The sequence below is a fragment of the Centropristis striata genome, chromosome 17, assembly GCF_030273125.1.
Source record: "Centropristis striata isolate RG_2023a ecotype Rhode Island chromosome 17, C.striata_1.0, whole genome shotgun sequence".
Lineage (NCBI taxonomy): Eukaryota > Metazoa > Chordata > Actinopteri > Perciformes > Serranidae > Centropristis > Centropristis striata.
In genome coordinates this window covers 10,562,190-10,577,102 of record NC_081533.1, presented here as the reverse complement: position 1 = coordinate 10,577,102, position 14,913 = coordinate 10,562,190, and the positions used below count along the sequence as shown (strand labels likewise).

At 41.6% G+C, this 14,913-nt stretch overlaps 1 pseudogene; it reads left to right on the top strand.

Annotated features, from left to right (window-relative positions):
• Positions 1–6,800: 6,800 nt before the first annotated feature.
• LOC131989713 (uncharacterized) lies at positions 6,801–7,607 on the top strand (annotated as a pseudogene).
• The last annotated feature ends 7,306 nt before the right edge of the window (positions 7,608–14,913 follow it).

The following is a 14,913-nucleotide window of genomic DNA, read 5'->3' as shown; positions in this document are numbered from 1 at the left end:
TTGCTGACCAGTTGATGAACTTTGGGATATTTCGATCATCTACATCCCTTAGGCAAGAAATTGTCATGGATTTGCAGTCAAATCCTCAAACAACACATGGAACCCCACTTGCTCATTATGTGGAGGGTAACTGGGATACTTATCTACAGAGCATGGGTCAGCAAGGCACATATGGAGACCATATCACACTGCAAAGTGCCTCTGAAATGTTTAATGTGCAGGTGCTAATAATTTCAACTCTCGGTCCAGATGCAACATCTCTCATAGCACCTTCAAACATTTACAATGACAATTTGCCACTTCTAATTCTCGACCACATTGCAGAAGGTCATGGAGAGCACTATGTTAGTCTCAGCGGACCAGTTAGTCAGTACATTGGCTCAATTCAGGAGGCAGAAAGACTAAGGATATTCCGCGATCTTGATGAGGCTGAACTCTCCAATCTTGATGAGCCCGAAGTCCCCGATCCTGATGAGGTTGAACTTTCCAATCCTGATGAGGCCGAAGTCCCCAATCCTGATGAGGCTGAACTCTCCGATCCTCATGAGGCCACACTTTCCAATCCCAGTGAGGCTGAAAGGTCTGATATCACAGTGGCTGAACTTTCTCAAGGCAATGAAGACCATGGTGATGAAGCAGATGCAGGCCTTTCTGATCCTGCTTTTGGCATTCCTGAAGACGCTATCCCGTCTCTTCCGGAAGAAATTATGTCCATGATTATTAGACTCACCCTGGATTTGGACATGTCCATGATTAGCACGTTCAATAGAGTGTCTCCACAGTTTAGAGAATTAACTGGAAGACACCTTCCCTCAATCTATATCAGGCCCCTGCTGTCTGAACATCTTGATTTAGCTCAAAATCATGACACAGATATTAGTGTTATGAAAGTATACAAATCAGCTGGTCGGAACAGCGGTTTAGCACAACATATCAAAGAACTTTTCTCCAAGAATAAAAGGTGGATGAGAGCTTGGATGACTCTGGCACAGCTCACTTTTGGGCACTACAAAGTGAAAGACTTTTTTTGGAAGTAACGTGCTATTGACAGTGTTACAGTAGGCCTATTTTTTTTAGAAGTCATTTTGTTATTCATAAAACATTTGCAATCCTTGGCTTACAAAACAAATACAAAATGCATGGGTTTTTTATTTACATGGTACAGACATAGTGTTTAGTGAGGATAAAAAATATCCAGTTGTTACTGGCCTGTTGTACTGTGCATTGTTTTAGTTCACCAAGTTCATTTGATATATTACCATCAACCTCTTGAAAAACTGTTTTACTGTAGAAGCTCAGTTGGGTTTGTCTGTGGTTCTACACACAGTGGTGCTATAAACAGTTCCCCCCATACGGTTCAGTTGAGTGAGTTTGACAGGGGATACAATCGGTGTCTTGTTTTGCTTTTCAAATTTGCATTTTTTGCACTTGGTTTTGTAATAAAATTATTAATAAATCTGGATGAATTGCTTGTTTGTATACACAACACTTAGTCTAAATAGACAATAATCTGACAATCAGTTCAATTCAAATTTATTGGTATGAATGCCACAACAACAATATTCCCAAAGCACAATACGGTTCCGTGTGTGTGTGCGTGCGTGCGTGCGTGTGTGTTATGTTATTAACTGGACCACCCCCCACCCCCCCTTATTTTTTATGATTATTCGTGTTGCTTGTGTAGACACACCTGATTTCAGACCAGACTAGAGTAGTTGCTTCTTTACGCACGGATGGCAGTAGCAACCTGATAGCGTGACAGTTGCTGGTTTGTCCCGTTGTCATGGCGACCAATGTAGTCCAGAGGAAGTCCGGTCGCTACAGTTTAACAGGATACTGTTAAACTGGATATTGTTACAGCTTTACTAGTGTGTTTCCAGATACGTGTGTTGCATCAAAATAAACCCCATAACAACCACAACGACCATTATTCATTGCGTTATTACATTTGTGGAAAGTTATTACAATCTTGAAAGTTGAAGATTTTCACTTACCCACAAACGTAATAAATCCCTGCAAACGTAATAGTTATTACATTTGTGGGAAATCGCGTGTTACGTTTGTAGTAGGCAGCGGTTATTACGTTTGTGGAAAATGTATTACGTTTGTGGGATTATTACATTAAAAGCTGCAGATTTTTATTACGTTTGTGGTTTATTACGTTTGCGGACATTATTACATTGGCGGGCGTTACAAGGCTATGGGTGCATATTGGTGGCACATCTATGCGTCCCAAGCCCCAAACTATAACTCTGACAACTATAGCAGACAAATGTGACTAAGAAGACAAATTTCCTACATTTCTACCCATAAATTATTTCTGAAGAGTGGCATCTGCAACCTCAAGCGAAGTTTCCAAATTAATTTTTTGACAAATTTTTCTCTTCCTCTCCACTTTAGCTATGATGTAATCTACTCTAGCCTCTCCATATGGTAACATTGGGGGGATTTTTGGGTGTGTTTTTGCCCAATAATTTGAAAAACATTTGCCGAAACCCTTAGAAAAATCATAGCACACTTGTCATGGCCGAGCCGGTCGATTTGATACCTTTTTAGTGTATGTATGACCAAAACTCCGGGAGGAGTAGTCGACCGAAAAAAACACGGAAGCTACGGAAGAATAAGAAGAAGCCCGGTGGATAGTATATAGTGTGCTGTGTTGGATGTGTTTACTCACTACAGAAGATAATTCAGGAACCGGCTACTTCCTGGTGACAAGCCAGATTCTCAACCCTCTAGGCCATGGTCTGTCCAAAAATGATTGTGACGTTCTCTGGGAATCTGCCAGTAGCTCTTGGTCAAATAAGATGAGCAGTGCCAAGGTGATCCAGGAGTTTGTCGACCCGGGGGATTGGATAGGCGTCAAACCGTGAAACATCATTCACCCTGCGATAGTCCACACAGAACCGGATAGACCCATCCTTCTTGCTTACAAGAAGGATGGGGCTATATTCACGCACCGTCACGCCTCAACATAGTGTTGAATAAGGCTTGTGCGTACTGGCAGGGGGGAGAACACATTAGCGTAACACTGCTGCAACCTGGCAATATCTGCTTTCTGGGACGGTGAGAGATGGTTTTCACAGAGGAGCGAGGCAGGATTGGTCGATTTTGGAACTTCAGGCCCTAACTCATCTCTCTCTGCAATTGCCGTCACTCAGCCTCTTTCCATACTTTAAGGAGGTTGAGGTGATAAATCTGCGTAGCCCCCCTGTCAGACCGCACAAGCTCATAATCAACATCATCCACTCGTCCTTGCCATTTGGCGAGTAATTTGGATGCGGAAGATGGGAGTAATACAAGCACTTTATCTCCCGGTGAAAATTGTCTTTACCTAGATCCTCTGTTGTACAGCCGCTGCTTACGTTCCTGGGCCCGGAGCAAATTCTCACGTGATAACTGTCACAGTGTGTGCAGTTTTGCTCTCAGGTCCAGGATGTATTGAACTTCGTTTTTACTGGGGCTTGGACCTTCCTCCCAGCTTTAACCAGGTCCAAAACCCCACGTGGTTTCCTGCCAAACAGCAGTTCAAAGGGTGAAAAGCAGAGGATCCAGCCACTTATCCCAATTATGACTATCATCGTGCACAAAATTACGGATCATGATCTTATTAAGGCGCTCAATGAGGCCGTCAGTTTGTAGGTGGTAAACACTGGTTCGAATAGACTTGATGCCCAATAATCTGTACAGTTCTCTTACGCCTGGATTCCACTGGATGCGCAACGGCTGCAGATCCGTCGTCGGAGCCGTTACGCACCCATTATAATCAATGTGTGAGATTCCACCGACTGCAGATCCGCTGCGTAATGAGTCCTACGGAGCACTACGCATAAATTCAGCACAGAGCAGATCGTTCGGGACAGGAAGTCTTGCACAGACACAAAATAAAACACCGGTATATTTTCAAAATAAAATACCTCGGGTTCGCTAACGAGGTCGGCCGGCTCGTTAACAAGCCGGCCGACCTCGTTAGCGCTCGTTAAGACAGAGTCGCTGGATTTGTCTCCAGTCATTAACGAGGAGATGTTGATTATCTTCCAGTTATATCAATTGATTAGGCGTGAATTCGCAAGATCTCGTGCGTCCTCGGGACTCTGCTGTCCGCAACAGCTCCGACACAGACGGATCCGGTGGGTGTTGACGGACTGCGTAGATACGCAGCCGTTGCGGACAGACCCCTGTCGGAGTCGTTACGCATCCAGTGGAATCCAGGCGTTAGTGTTCGTGACATAAACTGGGTGCCTTGGTGAGTCAGGATCTCTTTCGGGATCTGGAAGCAGACTACTGGTGTAAAATGTAGGTAAGTCGAGAGCTTTTTTTTCCGGCTCAGCTCCTTCTTCACCACAACGGTCTGGTACATCGCCCGCATCACTGCCGACCCCGCACCAAACCGCCTGTCCATCTCACGCTTCGTTCTACCCTCACTCATGAACAAGACCCCGAGCTACTTGAACTCCTTCGCTTGAGGCAGTACCTAAGTCATAGCTCGTTGGGGCACCATCTGTAAAACAGAAAAATATAGCCAATTCACCGAAATAAGTCTCATAAAGTTGGGGGTTGAAGCTCCTCACACAAAGGACTCAAGCTGTGAAGGGGTAACCAAGCCTTGCTTGTTGGCCTAGTGAGAGCTGCAAAACTGTGTTTGGTTACAGTTAATTTAAAGTATATTACGTGTAAATCAGTGTGTGAGCAAGTCAAAGGTTAGTAAGTTAGTTGCATATAAGACTGACTGTCTGTATAAAGCAAGATTAACATACAACTTTGATTGTAACGTGAATATCACATAAATATACTTGAAACCCAAATATAAACCAAATAATTAATTACAGGTCAAATCCTTTATACTAAAGTCCTTGCTGACTGCTTATCTAAGCCCAGTTACAGTACTCACAGATCCAGTTGAGAAGGGGGGAAATCCTTTTTTCGATGGAGGCAGGGAGGGAGGAAGTTTCAGGTTGACTTTCAATAATTTGCTGCCTTGGAAATTAAGTTGCTGGTTTGTCCTTGTTGTTGAGGTGAAGCTTTCTCTGGCAGTTGCAATGAAGTCTGCGTTAATTAATGCAACTTTGGTGCGCAGAGAAGGTCAGAGTTGCAGTTATTTCAGAATTCCTTATGGAAAGTAGATTCTGAATGAAGTCTCATCCTCAGTTGCAGAGGATCTAAGCAGGGAGTGAAGGAGGAGGGGGCTGGTGAATCCAGGGTCCCCTACTGGAGGAGATTGAAGTGTTTATCCTCCGGGGGCAGTGGAGTGGCGGTGACCTGCCATTTTGTGAGTTGACTCAGAAAGCTGCATTTAGTCCACAAATGTTAAAGTCTACAAATGAACCCAAGATTCAACTGTGGTACGATCCCAACATACTCAACCCTTCTCCCTGCACATTACTCCAGCTAAATCAATAAAGGATTTGTGTCTGCACTGATACCTACCTCTTAAGTCTTGTATTTGGGTTCAGACCTTGCACAGTTCATAACAACCACCTTGGTCTTCCGAGCCAGAAGCATATTAGCATAAGAGGGTGGAGCTAAGTTAACATATAGAACTACAGTTTGCTAGCTCGCTACGTTAGCATTCAACAGAACAGAAGGCAACTTCAACAACCAGTGCAGAGAGGTGGACATTTTTTCTTTTTGATCATTAAAAAGGGCCCAAGATTTAAAAACGCCCTGATAAAACAGGGAAAACCCACTTAAATTTAAAAAGGCCAGATCAGTTAAAAACAGAGCAGCATCCAGCCCCACGTTACTCATGTCTGAGGATACAGCTGGTCAGGCTCCTCCACACCAGGTCTGATGGCCCTCAGGAATCGTTGGATGAACTAAAATAAAAAAGTGGCTGTTGAACTGGCCAAGTGAACGAGGTCCTGTCCCCCTTCCTCTCTAGGTAAATACAGCCCCCCCCCATGGCACCCAGTGCAGACCCCTCTGTAGGACATCTGAACTGAGAGAAGTTCTATTGAGCCATGTATTCCTATAGCCCTCACTAGTAATGATTTTATGAGCTTTTTCAATGAGAAAATTATAACTATTAGAAATAAAATTCACTACCTCCTGCCATTAACTGATACTGAGGCATCTTTTAACCCAGGAGCCTTAGAAATGGGTACAAACCCTTATAAATATTTAGATCGCTTCGCTCCCATCACTTTCCAACAACTAACCTCAATGATTTCCTCATCTAAATCGTCAACCTGTCTCCTAGATCCCATCCCAACAAGGCTGCTTAAAGAGGTTCTACCTTTAACTGGTACTTCTTTCTTAGATGCAATCAACCTGTCATTACTAACAGGCTGTGTGCCACAATCCTTTAAAGTAGCTGTAATTAAACCTCTTCTCATAAAGGTTAATTTAGATCCTGGCGTTTTAGCGAACTATAGACCAATATCTAACCTCCCCTTCTTCTCTAAGATCCTGGAGAAAGCAGTCGCAAATCAGCTTTGTGATTTTCTACAACACAATAGTTTATATGAGGCCTTTCAGTCAGGATTTAGAACTCATCATAGCACAGAAACAGCATTGGTAATAATAACAAATTACCTTTTTAATTTGTTCGGACAAAGGACTCTGTCTCTGTCCTCGTCTTGCTAGATCTGAGTGCTGCATTTGATACAATTGACCATTGTATCCTATTACAGAGACTGGAACGTGTAATTGGCATTAGAGGAATGGCACTGGGCTGGTTTAAATCGTACTTATTAGACCATTCCCAGTTTGTTTATGTGAACAATGAATCCTCCGTGCGCACTGGTGTTAACCACGGTGTTCCACAGGGTTCTGTGCTTGGACCAATTTTATTCACCCTTTATATGCTCCCTCTAGGTAATATAATTAGAAAACATTCAATTAACTGTCATTGTTATGCAGATGACACTCAGTGATATAGATCAATCAATCCAGGTGAAACTGATCAGCTAGCCAAACTTAATGCATGCCCTAAGGACATAAAAACCTGGATGGTCCACAACTTCCTAATGTTAAACTCGGAAAAAACGGAAGTGATTGTGCTCGGACACGAACACCTCCGAAACTCATTATCTAAAGACTTAATTAGCATCGATGGCATTACCCTGGCCTCCAATACCACCATTAAGAACCTTGCAGTTATCTTTGATTAGGATCTGTCATTTAACCCCCATATAAAACAAACTTCAAGGACTGCATTTTTTCACCTACATAATATTACAAAAATTAGACACATGCATGCTTTTGTTACTTCAAGGTTAGATTACTGTAATTCCTTACTGTCAGGCTGCTCCAATAAATCCCTCAAAACTCTTCAGTTAGTTCAAAGTGCTGCGGCTCGTGTACTGACAAGAACCAAGAAAAGAGATCATATTTCTCCCGTTCTAGCTTCGCTGCACTGGCTCCATGTAAAATCCAGAATTGAGTTTAAAATCCTTCTTCTTACTTACAAAGCTCTAAATGGTCAGGCACCATCATATCTTAAAGACCTCATAGTGCCATATTACCCTTCTAGAGCACTACGCTCCCAGAATTCTGGGTTACTTGTGGTTCCTAAAGTCCCTAAAACTAGATTGGGAGCAAGAGCCTTCAGTTATCAAGCTCCTCTCTTGTGGAATCATCTCCCAGTCTCAGTACGGGAGGCAGACACCCTTGAAAAAAAAAAATTTGAAATTTTTGGAAAACAACAAATTCCCAGCACTACACTCTTACACACACGCTCTCACTCAGAGAGAGAGAGAGATTCATTAAAAGTGATGAAGATGATGGTGTGATGTGCAAAGTGAGAAGGGAAGGGACACCAGAGACCACAATACACAGAGGGGGAAAGGAGGGGTGGGATAATGAGAAGTAACAGAGAAGTAAATCAGTTACATGACTCAGTTTTGTTCAGAAAGCTGCCAGAGCTGCAGCTATCTGCAGATCTCGGAAGATGGAGGTTGGGGATGATTGGGTGCCCTGTTTCCCAGAATTCCCCAATATCTCCTGCTGGATCCCTCCGCCTGCTTGGCCTGAAACATTGTTTATTAACATTACACTGTATTCCATCTCTGTGCTCACTGCTGTCCTCAACCTGCTCATCATCATCTCAATCTCCCACTTCAGGCAGAGATGAACTTTTTTTTTTCTCTTTTCAGGTTTTGTATTTTAAACATGTGAATAACTGCTATAGATTAAGAAGAATTGTCTTTGAACTGGACGTGAATAATGTTGCTGCTCTAACACTAGTATTATCTTCTGTCCTCCTGACTGCACGTTAACGCAAAAACCACTGTGACCTCTATATTGTAATTTAAATCATCAACACTTAGATATGTTCACTATATATGTTGCTGAACAGAAAACATCTAAATTCTTGAATCAATTTTTGTCAATATTTGTAATAGTTTGTACATTTTGTAATGAGGACTATTTTGTAGAGTGATGCTTTTCTCTTTTCCTCCAGGCAGCTCCACACACCCACCAACATCCTCCTCCTCTCTCTGGCTGTCTCAGATTTTCTTGTGGGCCTCCTGGTGATGCCAGCATATGTGCCACAGTGCTGGTTGTTTGGTGACCTTTTGTGTTGTCTTTATAGGTTTGTGACCGACATAATTTTCTCTGCTTCAGTTGTAAACATGGTGCTCATATCAGTTGACCGCTATGTGGCTATTTGTGACCCTCTGCATTACACCACCAGAATCACTGTGAATAGAGTAAGAGTCTATGTTTGTCTTTTATGGTTCTGTTCTGTTGCCTACAATAGTTACTCCTTTAATTTACATCTTATTCAAACACAAGAAAACTGCTATGGAAATTGTCCTACTTTATTGCATGATGCCGGTGCCTTCCTTCAACTTGTTTTAAACTTAATTGTTCCTGTTACTGCCATTATAGTTTTATATTCGAGAGTCTTTGTTGTGGCTGTGTCTCAAGCTCGTGCCATGCGCTCTCACATTACAGCTGTCACAAAGCAGATTTCAGTGACTAAAACAGCAAAGAAATCTGAGCTGAAAGCAGCCAGGACTCTTGGTGTTTTGGTAGTTGTGTTTCTAATGTGTTTCACACCAACTTACTTTGAAAGTTTGGGAGGATATCAATCCATGAGTAATTCAACTACATACTTTATTATGTATCTTTACAATTTTAACTCTTGTCTCAACCCTCTGATTTATGCCTTGTTTTACCCCTGGTTCAGGAAAACAGTTAGACTCATTGTTACTCTTCAGATACTGCAGCCTGGCTCCTGTGAGGCCAACATACTGTAGAGAAGCTGTGGAAGGATGACGTCAAGAAATTGGTGAGAACAAAATAATATTTCTGTGTTTTTACTCCTCTGCTCCGTTTTTCTTTTTTTTATCAATCAATCAATCAATCAAAGTAGATGCTGGATGTGTTGTATCTCTGCAGGTCTGTTTGAGAGTCACATCTTTGGGGTGTTCGTAACATTAAACATAGCTGTTTATTCACTTCTGGTGCTTTTTTATTTAAACACAGGCTGTGGCCTTCTTCCTGTGTGGGATCTGCGATAACCGATATTAATACAATACAATACAATACAATTACAATTATTATTATTATTATTATTATTATTAAAATAATGATTGTAATTGTAATAATTAAAAATACCGAAATGTATGCATACAAACTGAATTTAAAAACGAAATGTCTTTTTAATTTAAAAAATAACTCAATGACTGTCCAGTTTAATCAATCAATCAAGCTTTATTTGTATCGTACCTTATATACAAATAAGATGGATTTTTAAAATATTAACATTTTCTGCTGCCCTCAGGTCTTCAGGAAGGTTGTTCCAGAGGTGTGGTCCATAGTGATGAAAGGTCACCATGTGTTTAGGTTCTGACTTTAGGGATTATTAAAAGGCCACTACCAGAAGACCTGAGTGTTGGAGAGGATTCATAGGCTGAAAACCTCTATGATAAATAAATAGCACATAAAGCATTAAGAGCTTCATAAACAGGCAGCCAATGCAGAGACTTTTAAATTGGTGTAATATGTGCTCGCTTTGTAGTCCTGGTCAGAAAACGTGCTGCTGAGTTTTGAAGTAATTGTAGATGAGCTATATTATTTTTTGGGAGACCAGAAAGTAGAGCATTAGACTGGGCGATCCTGCAGGTAATAAAAGCGTGCATTTGTCACATGCGTGAAGTAAGATTTTATTGTGTCTTTTTAGCTCCCATTGTGTTTTGATTCACAATATTTCAGATTTTAGTGTGTAGTTTTTATTTATGTTTTTATTGCATGTTTCTATTGCACACCGGGAGTGTATTGTGGTTTTATTCTGAAAAGCCCATACGGATATGACTCCCCATGGCGTGGTCGCCTGCACCTGTGTAGCATAAAATTGGTGGAATTTAAATAAGCTTCCAGAGGAAACGCGAGGAGAGACCGATCGAGATGAAAGGGCAGGAAGCCGAAGCAGGAACAGAGGGGACCGATCCCAGTGACCACGCCAGAGCTGTTGGACGGAGAAGCCAGGGACTGATTGTTAGAAGGTCCCATGAAGAAGCAGATGAGATACTCTGCACTTCTACGTGAGTAGTGATCTAGCACTAAGTGTGACCCGCTGTATGTATGTGTGTTTAAAAGTGCAGTGACTGCTGTCTTGCTCTCCTGATAGCTGGAGGTCAACGCCCTGAGGAAGACAACGGTGCAGTGCAGCAGGGTAAAGAGGCCATAGGACCGATCGCGGAGTGTATCAACGCTTTCTTGCCCCTAAAATTATGAAATTACAGGCCTTTTTTGATTCTCTTTGAGCTTCAGAACCTATGACTAAGACTTCAGTTTTGTCCTGGTTGAGCTGTCGGAAAATATCTGCCATCCATGATTTGATGTCTAAAATACAGTTAAAAAGGGCATCTAATGGCCCTGAGTCATCAGGAGACACAGCAATGTAAAGCTGTGTGTCACCAGCATAGCTATGGAAACTGAAGCCTTGCCTCCTGATGACATTTCCAAGTGATAGCATGTACAAATAAAAAACAAAACAATTAACAGTTAGTAAACGTGTTTCAGCTTGAGTCAAAAATGTAAGAAACAAACCCTAACGCTAAGTACAAAATTATTAATTTTAAAGGGCTGGAGGCACACTGTGGCTCAATATCAGTCTCTATCTCTTCCTAATGCTGAAATGCATGGCAGTAAAAGCAAAAATGCAACTCTCTAGTGCACAGGGCCAGTGGCACGCTGTGTCATTTAGTCCACAAATGTTAAAGTCTACAAATGAACCCAAGATTATCCTGTGGTACGATCCCAACATACTCAACCCTTCTCCCTGCACATTACTCCAGCTAAATCAATAAAGGATTTGTGTCTGCACTGATACCTGCCTCTTAAGTCTTGTATTTGGGTTCACACCTTACATAGTTCATAACAACCATCTTGGTCTTCCGAGCCAGAAGCGACCACACTGGCATAAGAGGTTGGAGCTAAGTTAACATATAGAATTACAGTTTGCTAGCTGGCTAGGTTAGCATACAACAGAACAGAACAGCTGACTCTTGAGAGTGTCTTTTCGTAAGTCAAGTACTGAAGAAAACTTTTTGGGTGATTGTAATGCTGCCATTACTTTAAGTTAAAACAATCTTTGAAACAGCAAAGTTTATAAACCAAAACACAGACAACCTCCAAACGGTTGACAGGGAGGTAACGACTTTGCCCAAAAGCACTTCATGTAAACTAGGGCCTATTTTTCTAGAATAACATTTCTTATTATTGCTACTGCTACAGACACCTCTGCTGTCATTTCCAATCTCTTATACTGACTTCTACTATGACTATTATGAGTATTCATATTCCTTCTATTATTGCTGCCATGATTACTGTCATGACTGCTGTATTTTTGCTCTATTTTCCACTAACACAACTACTGTCATTAGTGACAGACATCAGCATAATATTAGCGTTATTACTGCCATTCCCCCTTTTCATTCTATCAATTGTAATTCTAAAGATCTTGATCAGTACAAACGACATCTATTGCACGTATGTCCGTCATTGGAGAGGGATCTCCCCTCTGTTGCTCTCCTTGATGACTTTTTCCTTCTCGACTGTGAGGAATGGAAGGGAAGAGGGTGTTGAATCGCCTACAGACTGTAAATGTCTTGGAGACAAATTTGTGATTCTGGGTTACATAAATGTAACTGAATTGAATGAAATTGGAAATTGAATCTAACTTCTGGTTGCAGACAGTGGAATCGCCCCTTCCTGCTGACCAATAGAGAGAATGCATGTTCCAGATACTTCTGCACTTGTTTCACTTTTCAGAATAGGACGTTGCTGCTTGGTTACTGAGCTCAAAATGGAGCTGTGACACAGTATAAATGAAATCACCTGATTGACATTGATTGCAAAGACCTTTCTCATATCGTCAAGTTGGAGGCTCAATAAACATACAGTGAAGCACATAAGAGGGTTGCATGTGTACACTAACTATATGTTTCTATTAACTTTATGTTGTTTTTAACTGCGGCTGATAAAAAGTGAAAGGCTGCAACACCAAAACAAGCTGAACTGGATTGTGGACTGACATACTAATATTCAACAAAAAATAACCAAATAGATAATATTTGATGATACTACGCTGTTTTCCTTGCAAAGCCTACATACATTTGGTATGTATGGGATGATATGGAGATGTCATGTCCAACCCTGCCCCTCCAGGATCCAGCATTAACTTTGTTCATACCTTTAATTAACACAGTATAATAATTTATCACAGCAACAATGGGCAGGCATTTTTAGGTATTGCTGTTCTTCTCTGACGGAGCAGAGGATCTGTCCGTAACACCAATGCTGTGCAAAAGAGTCAATGTCTGAGGAGGCTTAATGGTATTTGAACTTCAGCCATATTCTGGCTCTGGTAGTGCGGAGGAACACAGAGAGAGGCTCCTTCCCCTCTCTCTCCTCCACCCTGTTCCTCCTGCTCATAGATGGCCATCTTGGCTTCACCTGACAAAAAACGTATTAGTTGCCATTTTTTGGAGTTTGCTTTGTTATGTCCAGCTCCAAAATGAAAACACTTTCTGAAAAGGAGACATCAAACCAATTAGAAAGTGAGGTTTAAAACACAAAGAAATGTGTTAGCCTTTTAGACTCAGTAGAATCATGGAAAACACTTTCTCTAAGGCCACAGAAGAGACACGTGTTGGGATTGTACCACAGGTGAATCTTGGGTTGATTTGTGGACTTTAACATTGGTGGACTAAATGAAACATTTTTCTGAGTCAACTCACAAAATGGCAGTGACCTCCATTTTGTCTCCTCTCAAAAACTTCCCTCCCCAGAATGCTTTGCATTTTACGACACCTTCCAGGTCACATCATTGGTCAAGGCACCTTTGGGCACGGCAGGAGATCTACTGGTCTGCTATGAAGGAGACAGTCCTCCCTGCCTTCTCTCTCTTTCTCCACCACTCCCCAGAGGAGTACACCTCTTCTTCAGGAGGGAATCCAGAGGCCTGGACGCGCCAGCCCCCCCTCCTCCCTCACTCCCTGCTGAGATCCTCTTCATCTGAGGGTGAGGCCTCCTGCTCCCCAGAGAATCTCCTTTCCATAAGGAATTCTGGAACAACTGCAACTCTGACCTTCTCTGCGCACCAAAGTTGCATTAATGAATACAACGTTCATGGCAACTGCCAGAGAAAGCTCAACTCAACAAGGACAACCAGCAACTTAATTTGCAAGACGGCAAATTATTGAACTCAACTTCCTTCTTCCACGCCTACCACTGGAAAATGACCCCCCCCCCCCCCCTTTTCAACTGGACTCGTGAGTCATGTAACTGGGCTTAGATAAGCAATCAGCAAGGACTTTAGCAGAAAGGATTTAACCTGTAATTAATGATCTGGTTGATATGTGTGTTATAAGTATATTCATGTGATATTCGTGTTACAATCATAGTTGTTTGTTAATCTTGCTTCATACAGACAGTCAGTCTTATATGCAACTAACTATACAAACCTTTGACCTGCTCACACACTGATTTTCACATAATATATTATAAATTAACTGTAAAAGGACACAGTTTATAACAGATCACACTGCCACACGGCAAGGCCTGACTCGTCACCTGGCTTCACGGCTAGAATTTTTATGACTCATTGTGTGAGGAACTTCAACCCCCACTCCCTCACACACACACATACACACACACACACGTTCCCTCTCTTTTGTAATGTACTCCTCTATAGTTTATAGATGTGTGCTTTTATTTGCTTTACTTGTTTTAGAATAAATACCTTTTGATTACGAATGCTGTCTATGTAATGTTGTACATTATGAATGATATGCTGGCCTCTGCTGTGTCAAGAATTCATGATTCCTTCAACCACTATTAAATATTAATATGGTAATTTGATTATAATTATATTCATAATTATTAATCAGTGTTCCAAAGAGTGGTGCCCCTAACGAACTATGACTTAGAGCAAATCAAGTCATATAATTTCTTATAATTAATAATTATTTATGATTATTAATAATTCTTATAGCCATCTAAACACACTTTTGAACCGTGAGATCCACACAAGTGTTGCTCAGGTCCATCCCTACATATTTGGTATCCTTATGGGAGGGATAGCATTTATGTTATTTATTAGTATATTTGACGCACTGTGCAAGGTCATCATTTATTCATAAAAGAACCATCCTTAATTCGCAACATTTTTGGTGATCTGTGATGGAGGCAATTGGTATCTGTAACCAGATACCCCAACATATTGGACGCCCCGTTGCGTAGTTACAACACACACATCAGAAGCAGCAGGATTTAAAACAGACACAAAAGCATTTGAGGCAATGGCACCAGGCAAAGTCTCACCCTTCATTCTCCTCATGGGCGATTTTAATTTCCACATCAAGAACACAGACTGCAGACACACCACAGAATTCCTGGAAATCCTTCAATGCTCCAACTACACACAGCACATCAGCTTCCGCACCCACAGCCATGGCC